This window comes from Herpailurus yagouaroundi, unplaced genomic scaffold (assembly GCF_014898765.1).
Source record: "Herpailurus yagouaroundi ecotype Mexico unplaced genomic scaffold, PumYag 29, whole genome shotgun sequence".
Classification (NCBI taxonomy): domain Eukaryota; kingdom Metazoa; phylum Chordata; class Mammalia; order Carnivora; family Felidae; genus Herpailurus; species Herpailurus yagouaroundi.
In genome coordinates this window covers 40,670,190-40,692,325 of record NW_024412377.1, presented here as the reverse complement: position 1 = coordinate 40,692,325, position 22,136 = coordinate 40,670,190, and positions in this window count along the sequence as shown.

Below are 22,136 nucleotides of genomic sequence, written 5' to 3'. Positions count from 1 at the left end.
GGGACACTACTCCAGTCCTTATCTTCACCTCTCCCCAGCTCTGGTCTCGGTCACCTCCGGTATGCACTGAATATAGGAAAAGACTAATTGTTTTCCCAAAGCATTTTTGTCCATTATCTTGCTCGACAATCTACAGTGGTACCTAACTGCAACTACCTCATTCAGACTTCCACCCACCCACACCCTCATCATCATGGAATCTCTGTGGCAACACAGTGTGTCTTCTCTCACCTTCCAGCCTTCGCACAGGCTGTTACTGCCTGGAACACTCTCTGTAGACCCTCCCTCATCCTTTCTTCTTTGGCTAACGCTTGGAGCTCATCCTTATGCATCATTTCCTTTGGAAAGTCTAGGGACATAGGGACCCTCAGATGTACTCCCACAGCACTCTATGACTTCTCTATCAAAAGCAATTTAATTATAATGCTTTAGGGCTACTTATTAATCTGTATCTCTTACTAAACTAAACAACAAGAAAACAATGTCTACACCTTAGTTACTCTTGTGCCCCCCAATTCCTGGAAGTATAAGGTTTGCTGAGTGAGTGATTGAATTCAACATAAATATTTGTTGCATGAGTAGCTTACAAAAATGAATAAATGGTTGTTGATAGAATAACCGATGGATAGTGCTTTTGTACAGATGCATGGTCCTTTGTGGCACCCCTTCAGGTGGTCTTTCACTTGTGATCCCCACAATTTGGCGGTCTTTTGTAGTCTATTTGGGCTGCTGTAACAAAACACACAGATTGGGTCATTTATAAACAACAGAAATGTATTTCTCACAGTCTTGGAGCCTGGCAGCCTGAGATCAGGGTACCAGCATGGTCAGATGAGGGCCCTCTTCTGGATCACAGACTTCTCATTTATCTTCACTTGGTGGAAGGGGCCAGGGAACTCTCTGGAGCCTCTTTTATAAAGCACCAAGCCCACTCATAATCTCTTGTGACCTATGCACCTCCTGAAGTTCCCATCTCCTAATCCCATCATCTTCAGGGGTTGAGATTTCAGCAGATGAATATTGAGAGGATACAAATGTTCAAACCGTAGTACCTATCAAGTGAATATTCCTTTTATCTATTCCTAAATAGGAATGCATGGCAGGAAACATGAGCCTTTGGGAAATGAGACCCACTGAGTGAAGAAGGGTAGGCTAGGCTGTTGGCTGTCTGTGGGGACGAGAAAAGGAATCCAGGAGACAAGCTCCCAGACAGCTATTGATCTTGGTGAGACAAACTCTAGAGGAACTGGAAAGATAGCTTTTGTCCTCTTTCTTGTTGCCAGTGGGATGTACTCAAGTAGTAGCAGCAGCTAGTTTGCCTTATCTTATTACCCAGAGACTCTCTGTTTTTTGCTATTGAAGAAATCAAGGTTCAGGGGAGCATAAGAGCTTGCCATGGTTCTCAAAAATAGTGACAGAGGGGCGCCTGGGTGGCTCAGTTGGTTGGCCATCCGACTCTTGATTTTGGCTCAGGTCATGACCCCACAGTAGTGGGATCCAGCCCAGCATCAGACTCTGCACTGAGTGTGAGGCCTGCTTAAGATTCTCTTAAGATTCTCCCTCTCTCTCTCTCTCTCCCTCCCTCTCTCCCACTGGTGCTCTCCCTCTCTCTTAAAAAAAAAAAAAAATAGTGGCACAGTCAGGCCTAGAACCTGATTCTTGAAGCAACACTTTCTGTCACCTGTTATTTCCTCCCAGCTGCTGTCTGAAAGCCTTCAGTTCCGATTTGCTAACTTGAAGTTGTGTATGCAATGCTTCCTCCACAGTGCTCCTGGCCCCTGACCTTTGATGCTGTAAAAGCAAGAGTCCAAGGCCAGGGCATTTCCTCCTGACCAACATTTGCCAAAGAGCAGAGCTGTCCTAGCAGGGGAGGGAGGATGGGGGGGGGGGGGGGCGGGGCGGAAGGGGCAAAAGCCAGGGCGAGCCAAACCAGGGGAAACTGCAAGAAATCTATCCCCACACATGTTCTTTTTCTGCCAGGGCTTCAGTGACAACTTCACTTTTTTATTTTGAGACCCAGTGGAAAATGTGGCCTGGAATGGGGGTGGGGGGAGGTGGGAACATAAATGCACATAAAAACAAGAGATATTCATTTGAGCCATACAGTAAAGAATGAAAGGCCCACTGCTACTTAAACCTCCTTCACCACCTCACCCTATTCCTTCATTTGTGGAGCAGGAGGCCGTTGAGGCCTCCAAATATCAACCTCTCCCGGCTTGGAGCCAAGTGGTAACATTTCTGCATAGTGTTTTGCTGCCAAGACCCTGATGTAAAAAAATGGATGAGTCAAAGTTTCTTCCGCTTACTGCCTGATGAGAGATGCAGGTGCATTTGTAAGGTTCTCTCTGAGTTAGTTTCTCATGTTGCAAGATTCCACGAGTACTGGTGGGGCCGTGCTTCTCGCCACCAAGAAGAGCTGAGTTTCTGGCCGTGGATATCATTCCCGAAGATTCCTCAAGGGACTCCGCTCTTGAACTGGTAAATGGCCATGAATCAGGAGGAGAAATGGGGAGCTAGTGAAGTGGTCGTAAACAAACCCTTGAGACACAGGAACTACTGGGTTCTCTTCCCTCATTTCTGTCGCTCATCCATTTATTCACTCGAACGGTATTCTCTCAGGGATCAAGAAGGTCACCCTCTACAGGAAAGATATCAGAAACATGATTCATTATTGCACAATGTACATTTAGAATGCTCTTAACGCAAACAACAGAAAGTATGGCTCCATCAGGCCCAAACAGGGAAGGAAATCTATTGGCTCACATGATTGAAAACTCCCCAAGGGGTTTGCCTCAGCCAGCTCCCTCTCCGTGGCTCAGTCCCCAGGTTTCTTGTCCATCCCCGCCCCTATTCTCTGTCTTCTGGGGTATTGGCTGCATCCCTTCACAGTCTCAAGACGACCAGTGCTACAGGCTTCCTTGTTCAGATCCAGCCAGAAAGAGATAGTGCCTTTGCCCCAGCACTCCCAGAGAGTGTCCTGGCAGTCAGTCTGGTTCAAGAGTGGCACCCGGGGCCTTATGCTGAGTGAATCAATCGCATGATCCGAAGATGGTCACGTGCTGCACTAAGGAGGCCGGTATGGGCAGCACGGGAATCCCTAAATGGAACTGAAAGTGGGGAAAAGGAAGGAAGATATACCGAGAAATGTGCAATTCAGAGAAAGGCCTTAGGCAGGGTGCTAACAGGGCACACGGAAGCACAACAGAGATCTTCCTCAGCCTGGGCAAGCCCTGGGGGATTTCTACAGGAGTGAAGCATGCAGAAGGAAGGAGTTTAAATTGATCGACCCCTAGAAGACATTACCCGGGTACTAAAGCTGGAAGCTTCCCTTAGTTAAAAAAGGATGAAGGCATGACATTAATGTCCAAAGATAAAAAGTCCAGGAGCAGACTTCATGCCAGGACTCAAGATGCTGTGTGTTGGGAACTTGTGTCTGTGTCTTAAATTCTCAGAAAAGAAGGCGAAAATATTTGAATGTGTCTGAAGAGAGCTGTTCATAAGAAGGTTCTGGTTCCAGGGACAGTGTATATACTCTACCGTTTTAACAAGACAAGGCCAGGCTCGAATCCCACAAATCTGGCCTTGAGTCTCAGCTCCACCAGTCACTCAGTGTGGCCATGGGAGGGTCACTTAACCTCACCACTTAACCCCTTCATCTTTAAAATTTGGATAGCATGGCGCCTGGGTGGCTCAGTCGGTTGAGCGTCCCACTTCAGCTCGGGTCATGATCTCGCAGTTCGTGAGTTCAAGCCCCGCGTCTCTGTGCTGACAGCTCAGAGCCTGGAGGCTGCTTCGGATTCTGTGTCTCCCTCTCTCTGCCCCTACCCCGCTCATGCTCTGTCTCTCTCTCTGTCTCTCAAAGATGAATAAACATTAAAAAAAAAATTTTTTAAATAAAATTTGGATAGCAGGACTTCCTTTCCTGAGTGATTATAAAAAGCAGAATTAGGGGCGCATGGGTGACTCGGTTAAGCATCTGACTTTTGATTTCAGCTCAGGTCATGATCTCACGGTGCTGGAATCGAGTCCTTCTTCCGGCTCTGTGCTGAGTGCGCAGCCTGCTTAGGAGTCTGTCCCTTTCCCTGTGCCCTAAACCTGTCTGCTGTCTCTCTCCCGCTCTCTCTCTCTCTCTCTCTCTCTCTCTCAAAATAAACAAACATTAAAACTATTTTTAAAGCAGAAATAATACCTCAAAGTGCCCAGCGTGAAGCACCCTTTAAGTAACCATTTCTATTGTTACTCAAAAGGAGCTGCCTGTCTGGGATGACTTTGAAGGTCAGAAGAGGAATGTGCACTTTCTGGAAGAGACTGGCTTTAGACAAGACCTAAGCACAGACCTAAGCACTTAAAGGGAATGGTGTAAGGGACATGCTGATGCCACTGGGGTCCCCACTCAGATTCCAGCAACGTTCCCCCTGGATTCACATACCTGGGCATTCCTGGCAGAAGATCCCCCTCCTGGGAAAGGCTTTAGTCTAGGGAAATCAAGTCTGGCACACAAGCTCAGTTCCAAGTAATAGACTCACGTTAGAGAGGAAAGGTGATAAAACCCACATGTTACCTGAAATCAGGACATTTCTGGTCTTGCTCCCAGTGGCTGGGTCCTAAGGGACAAGAGACAGTAGGAAACAAGAACATAACCATGGTGGGAGCCCCAGTGGACATCGTTGGGATGGCCCAAAGGAGGGCATAAGAGGGAGTGATGGTAACTTCCAGGTGGGGCTGGGATTAAAATGAGTGGGAGCCCAAAACGGATAAGAGTTTGTGGCAGGGCCAGCTCGGCCCAATCCGGACAGAACAATGGGAGGGAGGCATCCCAGTAAGTGGACAGGAGAGAAAGACAGAGATCTGTGCTTTAGCAGCAGGGGACACATGACATGGCTTTGAAGCACAGCTACAACAGCTCAGTGGCACTGGTGTCCTCAGTGGAAATGAATACGTCATGCCCCAACACAGACATCGCCACAGGGCATCAGCTGAGTGCAAGCGTCACATGGCCGCTGAGAGTGCCACGCTGGAGAGCACACGTGGCCAGCCCTGGGGACGCCCATGAACAGCTAGGGGCAGGGATTCTGCAGTGCTGACCAAAGGCAGGGCCAGACAGACCGTGCCACGTTACTCTACTGCTGCAGACTGGCGTGGCCAAGGAAAGCTGGGTGCCATGAATCCACCATTCCCTGAGCACTACACAATCACTTTCGTGCCAACTCAAACTGACAGGAGCACGTACGTCGTATTGTGCCTTCAAGAAACCGTGATTTCATGTTGTTACAGCTTCGCCTTTTGCCGGAGATAACTAAGAATGTTTTCATATATACCAAAAAACCTACCATAATGGCAACTTTTATTAAGCTTTCCAACCTTATGTAAACAATCCTGCTAATGACTTTCTCCTACTAGGCAAGGAATGTTTGTCCGTCGTGTTGGACTGGCACACGTCCTTCCTTCCTTTTCTGTTCTTTTCTCTTTTTTTCTTTGTTTTAAATGAGAGCTAGAGAATCTATTGAAGTTTTCTTTTTCCTTGGCCACTGGGACAGTAAAAGCAAAATGTGGCACACAACTGGAGGACCATTTGCGTGGATAGATTTTATGGTAAAACTCCTCCCAACCCTCTCATCTTCAATATGGCGCATGTTCTGGGTGTTTCAGTTATCACTGTTACTTTTATTATAATTCTATGTTGATATGTCTTTCTGGTCAGTCACCTAAAGTATTTGTTGGAAGTAGTTGGAATTAACTTAACCAAAATGCATAAGTGTTGAGAAAGTATGTAAAAATTTAATCTTTCCCAGGGCAGAGAACTCTTTCTTTTGAACCTCCTATCATTTTCCCCCTAGGCTCTCAGAGCTGAGAATAATGCTGCCTTTTTTTTCAATATATTTTCATCTGAGGCAATTCTTTGTTCTGTCAAATAGATTTATTTTCTTTATCAGACAGAAACATGAGCAAAAGAAAATGACTTCATTGCATATGATTCCTGACACAATACCCAGGGCTCCAGACTGTAATAAAATTTGGTTTTACGAATGACTTAAGAAACATTTTTGGTTTTGAACACCTTTGCGAAGAAGCCCTGTTTGAAAGTGTCCACTGTTGTTAATTCCTTAGTGACAGTGCAGACATGCTCTTGCCTTGATCTTTATGTTAGTGTTGAGTAATGAAGGGCTGGTCCTTAGGTTCCTGACCCTGCTTTTATTTAAAAAAAAAAAAAAAAGCTGTATTAAATGATAACACTTACTTATTGCAGTCAGTACATTTGTATTTACAGAGACACACAAATAGGTATACAAAGAGCTTTCGTTAAGTGAACATACCCAGAGAACCACAACCAACGGTAAGAAATAAAATTTACCCCAGTCGCTGACCTCTTGCCCCTCCCCCACCCCTGTACCCCACCTGTTCCCCCCCCAAAAGTAAGCATTGTTACCACATACAGCAATTATTTATTTATTTATTTTTAATTTTTTTTTAAACGTTTATTTATTTTTGAGACAGAGAGAGACAGAGCATGAACAGGGAAGAGTCAGAGAGAGAGGGAGACACAGAATCTGAAACAGGCTCCAGGCTCTGAGCTGTCAGCACAGAGCCTGATGCGGGGCTTGAACTCACGGACCACGAGATCATGACCTGAGCCGAAGTCGGACGCTTAACCGACTCAGCCACCCAGGCGCCCCAGCAATTATTTATTTTTAATGGTCTGTGCCAGTATTTGCTTATGTAAAATACCACAAATCGTGTATCCATTCCACTAGAGATTCCCACTTGGGTTGTTTAAAGTTTCTGGCCCTTCTATAAAATACTGCTATGAATATTCTTACGTGTCTTTTAGTGAACATATGTATGGACTATACCTACTTGTTCTGGGTCATATATTTTGTGTGTGATCAACTTTAGTAGATACTAGGAAGTGATTCTACCAATTTACACCCTCATTAGCAGTATATGAGAGTTCCAGGTGCTCCACATCCTTGCCAACACTTGTTATCACCATTCTAGTGCTAAGTAATGAAGTTGAACTCTTGTCTTATGTTCATTGGTCATTTGGATATGCTTCTCTTATGAAGGTCTGTTAAAGTCTTTTGTCCATTCTTCTAGCCTACAACAACATCATGAAGATACTCTCCTATGGTTTCTTTAGAAGCCTTACTTACTTACTTACTTACTTACTTACTTATTTTTACACTTAGGTTGACAGTCCATATGGAAATGTGTATGAGGTGCAGGTTAAGATTTATTTTTTCCATGTCTACATACAGTTAACCGGCACAATTTATTATAGACTATCCTGTGCTATAGCGTTACTTGCGTCATAATATCGTTTGTATGTGCGTGGATCCGTTTCTGTGATCCGTTTCGTGGATTTGTAATATGATTCATTGTTCTATGTGTATTCCATTCACCAACAAATATGATTTTAAATTGGAACATTGGTCTGTAACATCTGATATTCTGGAATGCCTGACTCTAGGTTGCCTGGTAGCCTTGGCATAAAGTTCTGAGATAGTGAAACCAGCTAATGAAGAAAATCCAGTCTGAATATTACAACCAGAAAGAATAGTGGATATTATTTAATCCAATTCCCTTGTTTTTAAAATGAGAAAAGAGGTCTACCCAAGTGTGCTTGGTATACCCAAGTACCGTCTCTTTACCCAGCCACACCCAGTCTCCATCCTTCTTCACTTGCTCAGCCCCTGGAGACGCCCACATCAGCAGGCTCTCTTATCTTCTGATTTCCACATGGTTCAGCTTATAGGAACATTGACTTGAGGATGGAAGAAAGTGAGATCAGATATTTACTCCCTTAGCAATCTCCCTGTGAGCTACCTGATTCTCTCCACAAAAAGTGATGGCTTCTGATGGGTGGCTTTCTCCACACAGCCCTCTTCTTCCAGATACCAATGACCACTTAACTGCTTTTGTGCCAGGCATGGGGTGTCAACAGTATCCCACTGTTACTAGACTCAGGATAGCACATGGGGATTCTGACACTACATGACTAGAGGCATCCATGTTCCAGACAGAAAAATGGGAGATAAAACCCAATGGAGGTTCAATGGAGGTTTCTAGAAACTACCACGTGACACTTCTGCTCATTGGCCAGAACTTGCTCGCTTGGCCACAGCAAGCTGTAAGGCTGAGAAATGTTCTAGATAACCAAATGCCAAGCTAAAACTCTTACAAGCTAAGAATATCACTAGAGGATAGCAAGCAGTTTCTACCACCCATGCCATTTAATTGAAGTCTAGTCATTAAACATGCATGCAGTGTCACTCTGGACCACTCACTGTTCTGAGATACAGAGATAAATAATGCATGGCCCTAATTGAGTCCAACGCAGGGGAAATACCTTCCTCCAACAAATAACCCTGTTGGTCCCCATGCTAGGCATTAGGGTGCACAAGACCAATGTTCTTGCCTTCAGACAGATGACCATGAAGATGTACCTCTGTTATGGCTCTTAGTCAATTCAGGTTACCCAGGGGAGATGTGGTGGGGAGTAGAAGAAAAGAACTGTTCTCTGAGGGAAGACACAAGTTCACCAAGTGGACGAGGAAGAGACAGAGACCTTCTAGACTCAGAAGCAGCATGAGAAAGACACAGGGTATGAAAGTACAGTGTTTTAAGGGAGCAGCAGAGATTCTTGGGAGCCTAAGAGCATAACCTACATGGAAGAGAGTGGGTAAAGAGAGAGGCTGGATGACTTCACAGTAGCCCAGCAAGTCAGGACCCTGCGTGCCAGGCACAGGCGTTTGATGAATCCCTCCACTTACCCCACCCGCCAATCTCTTCCACTTTACATGCCACGGAGGGCTTCCAGTAAGTGAATGCTAATGCTAATATCCTATCAGGGAGTACATCAAGCTCAGGCCCAAGTTTCAACCCTCAGGAAATTTACCAGAGATCTGAATCTTGGAATTTCATCCTCCTTCTTGGCTTGAACAATCCGATGGAATTTGAGAAAAAAAACTTGCTTGGGCTGATTTATTCCCAAGATTGGTTGGAAAGGTAAGCAGGAGACAGGAGGGGATCAGAGGACTCTTTCTCCCACTCAGAGTTTAGAATGGCTCCAAATGGTTTGTTTTGCAATAACAATAAGCATTTAAAATGGAAAATAGTATGTTCTCTCCATTCCATCAGATATATCCTGAAAAAGAAGAGAAGGAGGAAGAATGACTGTAAAGGAAACATTGCACATTTATGTGAGGAGCTACTATGTGCCAGACACTGTTCTAGGTGTTAGAACTATAGTTCTAAAAAAAAAAAGCAACACAGAATCCCTGCTGCCCTTCAAGAATTCATACACTAACAGAGGGAAAGGGCTCTTTAATATGCTTATTATCTAATGTAGTTTCAAGTACTGATAAATTTCACGAAGTGTACAAGTACTGATAAATTTCACGAAGGGTACAAAAGAAGATAATGTGGTAGAGTGATGGAAGACTAGTTAGGGTATGAAGTACTTTATAAGGAGTGACTTTTGAGTTAAGACCTTGTATTGGTTTCCTGTTGCCGCTGTAACAAATTACCAGAAACTTAGTGACTTAAAACACAAATTTATTATCTCCCAGTTCTGGAGGTTAGAAGTCTAACACGGGTGTCATTGGGCTAAAATCGAGCTATCAGCAGGGCTCTAGGAAGAATCCATTTCCCGGTCTTTTCCAACTTTTAGAGGCTGCCTGCATTCTTTAGCTGTGGCCCTCTCTCTCTGACTCCAAGCCAGCATCTTCAAGTCTCTGATTCTGATACTCACTCTCCTATTTCTTTCCTACACCTATAAAGACTCTAATGATTACATCGGACCCACCTAAATAACCCAGGATAATTTTCTCATCTCAAGATCCTTAACCTCATCTGCCAAGTCCCTCATGCCGTGTAAGGTAACATATTCACAGGTTCCAAAGAGTAGGGTGTGGGCATCGCTGGAGGCCATTTTTCAGCCTATCATAGACCTAAGTGGTGATACAAGGGCAGGCTTAGGAGCAAAGTGCAGATCTTAGGAAAGATATTCCAAGCAGAAGGAAGTACAAGTGCAAAGGCCCTGGGATGGGAATAAATATAGCACTTTTAAGGGACAGACATATGGACACAAGGCCATATCTCTAAGGCCACATCTCCAGGGCCTAGTTTTCTCTGTTGTACTTTGGAAAGGAGGGTTGTCCCATGGACCTGTCACATTTGAGAAATCAGACAGAGCAGAGCAAAGCATCTTGAGTCTGAAAATACAGCCAGCAGATATTTACATGTAGATACACTCTTTGCAGCCCATTCCTGACACTTTGCCAAGTTTTTCAAAATCTTATGTTCTATTGAAAAGAGAAAAACCCGGGGAACCTGGGTGGCTCAGTCAGTTAAGCGTCCGATTTCAACTTGGGTCATGATCTCACAGTTTGTGAGTTTGAGCCCAGCATCGGGCTCTGTGCTGACAGCTCAGAGCCTGGAGCCTGCTTCCAATTCTGTGTCTCCCTCTCCCTCTGCCCTTCCCCCATTTGCACTGTATCTCTCTCTCCTTCAAAAATTAATAAACATTTAAAAAATTGTTAAAAAGAAAAAAAAGAAAAGAAAAAACCCACAGATTAAGTGTATTTACCAGCAGATTTACCGGCAGATAAAATCTACAGCTGGAGGAAGGTGGAATATCAAGAATGAAATGGCAGTTGCAAGAAGGTTTAGAATGTCCAGAAAACAGATGTTTCTTTTTCCACACGAATATGCAGTTTTTAAAACAGTAAAAGCATACAGTTTAAATAGTGAAGAAAAATAAATCACACTGCATTCTACAAGTCTCACAGAATACATGCTTTTAATATTCCAGCCCAGCAGGACAGTTCAGGAGAAGGTCAAAACTTAACCTCTCCAAAATTTGCTTTTTGTTGCTCATCCTGACAACAAGGGCTGCAATATTCTTTCTCTCAAATGCAACATCTTTCTTAATCTGGGCATCTCTCCAGTTTTAGCGAACCTGAACATCTACTGAAATGCTATGGTGCACGTAGCCACAGCTGTCGTCATGAGGTTGCTTTATCTGTGCTGTTATTACCATGTCCGAAAGGTAGAACAGATATTGTGGGGGCCCCAGAAGCCTCAGCCATAGCCTGCAATGTGCTGTCATCTCCTGGCGGCTCAGTGGATGACACCAAGGATCAATAGGGATCAATCAGCACCCGAGGACATTCAGACATAGGCCAAGCAATTAATTACTGGTAGGTCAGCAAGTGATGGGCTGCTGGGGTTCCATCATTCCCAATTTATTCTCTCCAAAGACAGCAACTCTTATCTGCTGCTTGATATGTTTCTAATAAAGTAGAGTATCGTATCAGATCATATTATATCGTATCATATCTGTTTTCCCTGTTTACACTATCCGCATTGTCAGACCTTTTGCATTTTTCCTGTTGCTCAGTACCCTGGGCAACCTTCCATGGCAGCGAGTTGGCATTTTTAAAGCGCCCCGTGCCGAATCGCAGACCTCATGGTTTCTCTGTGGTTCACTGCTTGTGTCTGAAGAAGAAAGTTACTGAAATGTGTCCAGATCGTGGTTTTCAAGAGAAAGGAATCCATTGTGTATGTCACTGACTTCATCCCAATGTATGACTTGGCTTTGGCAGTTAGTAGATTATTTTCCTTATCACATCATCTGAGATAATTAAAAGTCTTTCAAATGTCGCCTTCGTTCCTCCCATGGCTTGGGAACAGAACCCACAAGGCTTTCAAATGTGTCATCTCAACAAATATCCATATTGACAGCCTTGGTCAAGTAATTTCTCTAAGAGGATAGGTTATAAAATGAGATCCAACTTGGATCCATTACCATAAATTATGAAACAAAGGAGTCATCGTGTTTGTGAATTTACAAGAGACCTGGGAAAAAAATGGTATGAATATCTTTTCATAAATCTTATAAAGTAATGATTTGCTTTTAGGGCCACATGAAAACAGAATGAATTCTTAGTGCATTTGATGATTCCCTCTTCAAAGAGGTACAGTGCTTTCCCATAGGGATTAAATTAAGATATCATCAAAGTCACAAAAATGTGGTTTTGAAAAGTGATGGATCTAAGTTAATGTCAAAAAAAAAAAAAAAAGATGGTGAATTTTCTCTTTTCTCTCATAAGCAAAGCAGCCTTCTGTCTGCCCTTTGTGATCCAAGGGGACAACCTAACTCTCCATGAAGACACATCCCCAAGAATCCAGAATGACGGAGCTTACATCAGTTTGGTTTGTCTGACCCTGGCCTTGGAACTTTTTAAAAACAAAATAAATAAATCACCGTCTTGGGATATGTCATGCCCTCTTAAACAAGAAAAATGTAACCCCCAGCAACCTCTTTTTCTTGCTAGCCCCGCCCAAGCAAGCCATTTTCTAAGATATATGATATGTAGGCTTTATTATTCAGCAGGCTTGTTTTGTTATATTTCATTTTGTTACAGCTTTATTGAGATATAATTCATATATCATACAATTCACCCGTACTTGGGTTTTAGTTCCAGTTTCTCAGCTTTACTAGGCCCTAGTCTTTTTATCTGTAATATGGGAATAATAATAGTAAGACCCCACTGATATGTTCTGCAAATTAAATGTATTTCCACAGACAGTGGAAATCTTAATGTTGTTGATTTTTGGTAATCTTAGGTACCAGATTTAGCTCAGTTCAGTACCTTATCACTTCTCCTGATTAAAAACTGACTCCGTGAAAGGATTGGCCTCTCCCCCACCAAAGGATAGAGATGGGTTCCCTGGGGGCCCTTGTGACATCGTGACTAGTTTGCACCCACTGGTGCTGTCACTGTGGAGACATCTCCCTTCTCGTGGACTGAGCGGTGCAAGGAGATGGGGTTTCATGAATCTTGGTGGACTCCTCTGCCATCTGGGGCCCCAGAAGCCACTTTCTGTTACCTCTGCTGGCCTCCACATGTTTGATGGAGCAGGAGCAGGCGTAGGCCTTCAGCTCTCAAGAGGCCCAGGCCTGAGAAGGAAAAATGGAACAGTCTATGCAGGCAGGTGTGTCTAATGGGTCACTGGAGCCATGTGGTATTCCACATTAATCTATTTATTTCCCTGGGAATCTAATCTTACCTCATCGCCCCCCCCCCCCCCCGCCCGCGCACGCGCGCACACACACACACACACACACACACACCATTTGTTTCTTTCTCTGGGTGCAGATTCTTACTTATTTTTCTCTCTTGGATGATGAAATCTGAAGGGTTTCATAATTTTAGATTACAACTCTATGTCCTCCCTTCTTGCTTCCCTTCTTTGCTCCGTGATAGCCTGTATCTAAAGTGTTCCCCTGCATGGGATGTTACGGGTTAAATAATACATCCCTTCCAAAATGTACAAGTTGGAGTCCTAGCCCCCAGTACCTCAGAGTGTAACCTTATTAGAGAATAGGGTCTTTGCAGACGTAATCAGTTGAGATGAGGTCATATCATTAGGGTGGATCCCTAGTCCAGTATAACTAGCATCCTTTTAAAAGGGGAAATTTGGACACAAAACACACACAGGGAGATAAAGGCAAGATCAGGATGATGATGCTACAAGCCAAGGAACACCAAAGATTGTCAGAAAACTACCAAAAGCTAGGAAAGAGGCCTGGAACAGATTCTTCCTCAGAGGCCTCAGAAGGAATCAACTCTGCCAACACCATGATCTTGGACTTCTAGAAGTCCAGAACTGTCAGACAATAAATTTCTGATGTTTAAGCCCCCCAGTTTTTGGTACTTTGTTACAGCAGCCCAAAGAACTTAATACACAGGACATATTGTGTTGCCTTTCCAGCCCACCATTGTTCTGGAAAATCTGCCTCCTTCCCCACCTACCACAGGAGCAGCCATGTTGAACAACATGACTCTGACCTTGGCTCGAGTTCATTGGGAACTTGCACTGGAGGCCAGAAAGTTAAGTCTCCAGCAATGGAAGCTGAAGAAAATAAAACTAGACAGCCGCCAACAACCTTGTTTTCCACAACAACAGCAAAAAGCCAGTCTACCACAAAACAAAGCTGGCACTCAGGGAAGCAGAGGTGAGGCTGGGAGAGGCTGGCAGATTTCCAGCCTTGGCTCCCAAACCCCAGCTCTATCAGGACCTGGCTGTGACTTGAGGTCCACGAGACTGGTGTGACCAGCCAGTAAATTCCTGTTTTGCTCAAGCTGTATACAAGGTTTGTGGCACGTGCATCTCAGCCTTCTAGTTAATATAATCTCCAAAACGCATGCACTCTTATTTTAATAGTAAGTGGAACACTGCTGCTCTAAGTAAGTGACTATGTTCTCATCAGCATGGATGCAGGATCCAGAAAAGAGCCTTAATGGAAATGAAACTTGGTGAAAAACATATTACAAGTTTAGTTGAAACATTCTTTCTTTGTTGAAACTTTAAGTCACCAGAAAGAGCAAGAAATGATTAATTTCTTTACCTTTTAAATGAAAACCAAAAATAATTCAGTAACAGGCAATTTTTATCTTTCATTAACATATTGGAATCTTTGTTAACTTATAGACACAGCCTAGTCCTGTCATTAATTAAAAGTCATTTTGTAGAGCTGATTGGGATGTCTGTGAAAAGTTGGAGTCGTTTCAACTATTTATTATGTTTTTGTTAGCTTTATTTTCAAAGAATTTACTAGCCCTGTGATAAGTTTCAAATGCCTGGCATTTTGCCTGAGAAAATGTTTGCTATTTAGTATATTAACAATGAGGACTTTTCCTGTCTGCCCATTACCACATTTTGTAAAATCTAAGAAAATAATTACTTAGTTTTCATTTTGATTTACACACGTCTTAATGGCTTCTAATATATCTAGAGATGTAATCTAAAAATCTACTAACTGTATGTCAGAAAAGATGAAGCAAGTGAAATTTGATGCTGGAGATTAGGAAAAAAATTCAGCTGTTTTTATGCGATTTTGCATACTAATCGGGGAATGTATTAGTTTTCTGTTATTGCGTAAAAGTGAACTCCAGAACTTAATGGCTAAAAATGGCACCAAATATTTATCTCACCCAGTTTCTGGAGTCAGGGCTTGGAGAGTGGCTTCCGTGGGTAGTTCCGGCTGCAACGTTTGCCTGAGGTTGCTCTCAAGGTATTGGCCAGGGTTATGACCATTCGAAGATTTGGCTGGGACTGGAACAATCCCTCGCAAGGGGGCTTACTCCTATGGCTGGTAAATTGACATTGGCTGTGGGCGGGGGGCCTCGATCCTCGAGGGTCCCTCTCACAGTGCTACTTAAGCATCTTGATGACAACACAGCCGGCTTCACCCAGAGTCAGTAATCCAAGAGAGAGCAAAGTTAAGAAGCTATAATTTTTTGATGACCACACCTGAGGTGCCATGCTCTGTCATTTCGACAATATCCTAGTGATTACATGAGTTGGCCCCATTCAAAATGGGAGGGTAAGAATATGGGGAGGCAAAAAATCATTTGGAGCCTTCAACCATCTAGGAGGCTTCCCGTTCAATTATATGGGAAAAGAGAATTCTATGTAAAAGAGTACAGAAAATATTTTACAAAATGAATATAGTTAAGAAAATATTGTAAAAAATTAATCAGAGAATTATACAATCAGAGAATTCTAGAATCAGAAAGAAACTTGGAGGGCTCCTGGATGGCTTAGTTGGTTAGGCATCCGACTTCGGCTCGGGTCATGATCTCATGGTTGGTGGGTTCAAGCCCACATGCTCGGAGCCTGGAGCCTGTTTCCGATTCTGTGTCTCCCCCTCTCTCTGCCCCTCCCCCACTCGTGCTCTGTCTCTCTCTCTCTCTCTCTCTCTCTCTCTCTCTCTCAAAACTGAATACACATTAAAAAAAACTGAAGAAAGAAAAAGAAAGAAACTTGGATATCATCCAGTCTAACTTGATTACGGAGACTGAGAAAAGTTAGAATACTTTTCTAACCTAATGTAGCAAATCAGTGACTGAAATAGGATTAGATCCAGGCCTCTTTACTCCTAGCTGGGGCTTGCGGTGAAGACCCTGGCCTAGAAACCAACCTCCACTCCGGCCTCCTTCTATTGTGTGCTTTGCTCCTGCAGAGGCTGGAACACCTAAACATGCGATTCCCAAACCCACTTGCAGCGAGGGTTCTGGACGGGATTTAGGCTCAGGCAGTCCGAATGCTGAGCTGAGATGTGGAAATCAGAAGTGATGGAGGGAATGGGCTGCTGCAACTTGGCTTCCTCCTGTTGGTAAAGGCGGCAGCTGAGGAGTTTCGGTGCTCTGTGGCAGAGGCGACAGACGTCCTGGTCACCAGCGCGGCGAGAGCCGAGAGGCCTGCCTCACTCACAGGTTTTGGCTTGCAGCAGGCAGATGTGACACGGCTTTACAGCTTGCGGCAATGGCTTCCTGATCTCTAAAGAGCAAATAAGCTAACATATTCCTGGAGTGAGCAATGTCTGTGGTGGTTGCCACGGTCAGGAAGGTGGGAAATGAAGTGGTTAGCAGCTCTCCCGGAAGATTGGTTCTCTGGGTGGTTCTTGGAGCTGTTCCTGGGTTCCGAGCCCCGGGCCATTATTTCAGTCCTTCCAACAATTTTGTAAATACCTAATTCCCTGTATTAAATCCAGTTTGCGTAAAATAGAGCAGTGCCTCTTAACTGCACCTAAATTCTATTTCAGAGCATGTTCATGCATAAGAAGGAGAAAAGCAGCCTCACGTATGCATACTGTCCTGATGCCTATAGGTGGGTCTCACGGTTGTTAGGAAATAGGCTGGTACTTAACAGATAGGCCATCACATCCTCCCGTTGAACGTGAACAATTTCTCAGAACATCGGCTTCAGACAAGATCACTCTGTTGACTGAGGCAGGTTCAGACATAAACAAGATCGCTCTGTATCATGTCTGAACACGAACAAAACTATGAGCGTTGTCCAAATCACAAAAATGACAAAACACACCTCCCCCTGCCCCCGTCTTGCTTATCTGAGTGACGACTGCTTCTTTACTAATGATAACCTTTGCCTTCCCTCTTTCTAGATCAGATTTACTAAGATGCTCGTAGACTTGCCCCTCTTCCTGACAGCATCCAATGCAGACACAAGTGCTGCTTCCTTTACCCCTCCCCCCGTCACCTAACACAAGTCCAAATCCCTCAGGCTCTTTCTCACTCCCTCTTACTGGTGTGCAGTTTGCTTCCCTGTGACAAGTAATAAACCCAACAGATGCGTCCCTGCTTATCTTTAGCTGAAAGGCATTGGCATACATAATTTGCTTTGAAAGCCGCATGCCCTTCCAGTGGTGTGGACTATTTGATACTGGCTACTTTCTGTGAATAAATGAACTATTCAGTGTAGAACTGATATTAATATTCTCACCTGTGCTTCTTTCTGAAAGCCAAAAAAATGCCATCGTAGCAGGTTTGTGTCACCAAAAGCACAGCAATCATGGATATCCAATGATAAAAAGAAAATCATAAAAGAAACGATAACCAGTAAGCACAGAAGACAAGTGAAAATTAGGCAAAGCACTTATGTAGTGAATTGGATAATAAGACAATTCTTGAATACCCAGAACATGCCAGATACTTGTGATGGTCATCTACATATGTCATTGGCTCCATCACCACCATCCTACTGCCAAGTAGGAATTTTGATTCCCATTCTACGATGGGAAAAACTAAGGCTCCGGAGCCCAATGACCTACTCGTCAAGTGGCGATGACGGTATCCAAACTCATCAGGTCCCTAAAGGTCATGTGTTTCCACCACAGAAATAGAGATAATATGGACATTTCTGAGTGGAGACAACACACCGTATTTTCCTCGGTATTAGGTCTTTGGTTTGGCGTTCATCGTCAGAGTGAGGAAGCGGCCGTGCAACAAACCTTTAATGGGTACCTACTAGGAAGAAATGTTTCAGGGAAGTTACGCGTCGAAAATGCTCGCGGCAGACACGGCCATGGCAAAGATCCTTGCGGCGAAAGTACCTGGAAACATTGCCAGACCCAAAGCGTTTTTCTGAGCGCCCTCAACTCCTATTAGTGGCAGTGACGCCACCCTGGCCCTGAGCCAGCCACTCAATGCACTTAGGTTTGTCCCACAGGCCGGCTGGAGGCAGGCGTTGCATCGGACACGTGGCAGGGCACACAAGGCACTGATTTAAGCTAAGCACCTCCGAACAGCACGAACTTCCTGTGACGCCAGCAGAGAGCAGATGGCCTGTGTCCAGGTGGCCTCCTGGCGAGGAGGGGTGAACTGACCCGACACCAACCAGCATCACTGCCCAGGGCCCCCGCCCCAGCCTCCAAGTCACAGAACCACCCCCCCCCCCCCACCCCGTGCTGGGAACAGCCAAAAGGAAAATTAACCCAAACAGTCTGGGAGGCTTTTGTTTTATTGCGTGTATTAATGTGGTGGGTTCACAAATATATTTTTAAAGATACATCGCCTTTTTCTGAATTCGCTGCCGCATCGTTGTCCCAAATGACATTCAGAGTCCCAGCCTGAGCTCCACAGTGGCATTTTCAAACAAAGGGCCCCTAAGGGTAGCGAAAGGATCAGTGCTCCTACACGGAGTGCACACGCGTGCCATGACCTCCCTTTCCCAAGTTAAAGCATGAGAGAGGAAGTGGGGAAGGGAAGGGAGGATGGAGGGCGTGAAATAGACCCTTGATGTGACGCAGGCTTCTTAGACCTGGAAACCTTACGGATAATGGGGGACATGACGCACTACATCCCTACAAGTCCATTAAAGATTTGTAAACACAGAGTAAAACATACCTCGGATCGGCTCGTGGAACCAAAAAAGGGCATTAGGGAAAAACTAAGGAAATCTGAATAAAGTATGGACTTTAGGTAAGAATAATGCATTTGCGTTGGTTCATTAATTGTCACAAATGTAACTTACTCATGGAAAATGTTAGTAACAGAGGAATTTGTGTTAGGAATACAGAAACTCTCTGTACTGTCTTCCCGATCGTCTTTACATTTCAAACTCTTCCAAAATAAAAAGCTTATTAAAAAATATATATATATAATATTACATATGCTTTATACAATATATGCATTATAGCATTTTATGTGTTTGTGTGTGTGTGTGTGTATATATATATATATATATATCCACTAGATTTGCTTGTATGTGTTTGTGTATATATATATATATATATATATATATATATATATACATTCCCTAGATTTGCTTCAAAATAATCTAAGGGACATGGGGGTTATTGGTGGGAATATAGAGGAAACAAGATTGGTTATGACTTAATAATTGTCAGAACTATGTTGGAGGTGGATACATGGTTGGATATATTACCTCTTAGACTTTCTTCGATGTTTGCAATTCTCCATGGTAAAAAGTTCAAAAATATATACCATCGTTAAGTTGAGAACTAAGAAGAGAATATCTATTTATCTATCTATAATTAAAATAGTGCTTGCAAGAGATTTATCTTTATCAGCAACCAGTAAAAAGATCTTGAGTTTAAGGCATACTTTGCAGCTGAAGAGTAGCAGGTTTTACTGGTGTTAAAAGTGTAGGCTTCCCATTGCATAGGGCAAGCCGGTGGTATTGACGTGTGTCAAAGCACGTGCTTCAGTGGCTTTCCTTCCAGGATTATGTTAGGCTAATCCACCACCCCCACCATCCCCTACGATCAATGGCAGACACTGGTCTCTCCCGATGGGTCAGAGCCTTTGGAAGCTTTGAAAGAACGTTTTTCTCTGAGTGATGTTAAAGCAGGCAACTCAAGCTCTGGGTTCGAGCTGACTAAAGCCTTCTAAGTCATCTGTAACATGAAGTCTGATATGCTCCCCTGCACTTTGCCTACCACACCCCTCCCTCCTGCTGGCACAGGGCCGAAACAGATGGTGGCCATTAGTAAGAGAGCACCTAGCATTCTTCTTCTGAGAGCAACCCACGAAGCTCCTCTTCCTCCAGCATTCCTCTTAAGTGAATGGTACCTGCATCCATCCAGGTTCCCAAGTGAGAGGCCTGGGAGCCATTCCTCCCTGACACCTCCAGCTCCTTAAACTTCTAGAGTCCAGTCAGCCTCCGAGTTCTGCACAGTCTACCATCTTCCTTTCTCTCGAGGCTGTTCTCCATCCCTGCTGCCCACTGAAAGTTCAAACCCTTGTTCTCCACCATCTGGACGATTTCAATGTTCTCTCACATAGCCCACCCCGTTTGCAACCCCCGCCATCCACTTCAGAGCTGTCACAAAGAGAAGGAATGTGATTACCTCGTTCATTTCCTGGGAACCCTGTCAATATTGCCCCACAGGCCTCAGGATGAAAAGTTTGCTTATAAGTTGGGAACACAGGGTCGTCTATAGTCAGACCTCTGCCTACCTCTCTTTCTTTCTAGGCCACATTCCTCCCAAGTTGAACTGTTGGTGGTTTCTGGAATGTGCCAGGTGGTGGTGGTCCCTTCCCCCCAGCATGTCTCTCAGCGAACACCTTCATGTTTTTCAAGACTGAGTTTAAACATCACCCTTTAAATAAAACTGTCCTGGGTGCCTGGAAAGCTCAGTTGTTAAGCATCTGACTTTGGCTCAGGTCATGATCTTACAGTTCTCATGAATTCGAGTCTCACATTGGGTGAGCTCAAGCCCTGCTTCAGGTGAGCCCCTCTTCTCTCTCTCTCTCTCTCTCTCTCTCTCTCTCTCCCACTCCCACTCCTGGGATTCTCTCTTTCTCTCTGCCCCTTGCTCATTTGTCTACCTCTTTTGTATCTCCACCGTACCCCGTACATGTCAGCAGCCACTTATCAAACTTGTAGTTTGCTGACGGAAGATGAGACAGAGATTTGAACCCATAACCCTCTAAGGGCACTGTCATCTTTTTTCTGCCTTGTAACGGTTGCACCTAGCACAGAACCTGGCACATATCAGGCACTTAATAAATTATTGAGTAGATGAAGTCGCAAAGCATAGACTAGTTCCCGGCACTGTATTGTTATATATTACGAGTATATCTATTTAAGGCATGGTTTGCAAACAAGCCATGTGTTGGGAACATCAGAATTTCACATCTGACAGAGCATGATCTGGTTCAGTGGAGCCACATTGGTAAATCTCCTGCCCATGACTAATGATCTTAAGATGCTCATTAAAGGCACCCTCAGGAAGAGGCAGAGGCCACTGCTTGGAACCACCAGTCCCCTGTTCATAGCAGCATAGCTGGGAGGGCTCACAACAGGAGGCCTGTTGAAAACAAGTTGTGGTTTCATCCTGTGTTTGGATTTCTGTGCAGGGAAGGGCACTTCCTCTTGTATTTGTGAGAGCCAAATAACACATTCTGATGGAGAGGATTGTGGCTGTAAAGCTCATGTTGGATCCATGAAAAGGTGTCAGCGTCCTAGAGCTGGTTGAACACATAGCTTGGAGCATGAACTTATGTGGCAGGCCACCAGGGATTGGGGTTTGCTTTGGCTGCCTCGTTTTTTGCTGGGCTTGCAATATGAGGGAGCCTTTGTTGATTTGTGTAGAGTCTATTATGCTTGGCAATACCCTCTGGTTAGCACTGTTTGGATACTTGCTAACTTGTGAATTCTTCAGAAGAGAGAATATAAAAAGATTCCAAGCCTCTCTTGACTTCCTCTCATTGCAGTTAACTTAGGGCAGTGGGAAACAGTGAGCCGTGGACCCGGGCACTGTCTAGAGAAGTAGACAGAACACGAGTTTGAGGCAAGCTGAGTTTTTGTGTGTTTCACTTCCATGATGGTTTTCACCAACAGGGCTATTTTGGTCTATTTTAAGGAAGAAGAAAATCAGACCCTAGAAGACCATGTCAGAAAAGCAGCTGGAGGGTGAGAGTTGGGGGTGGGGGGATGGAGATTAAAGCCATAGCTCTTGAGGAGAGAAATTAAAACTTGGGTTTTGTTAGAAACAATGTTCCTATTCCCAATACTTTCAAACCCATTCAAATTAGAAGGAAACAAAATCTTTCTGGGGTTTTTGCATGCACAGGGCATTTATCCTCTACTCATTTCTTAATTTGGCATTTTCTTTCTTCAAGTACCAAAGCCGGTAAATGTTCTTTAAGTGGAAAGAAGAAATTATTAATGAATGCCAGAAAACAGTTTCCCAGCCAGCCAGCCAAACCACAAATATCCAAAAATGTGATTTCATTTTTAATAATATAATGAACTGAAGAATATCAAATAGAATATAAAGAGAAAGAGAAAAACGTATT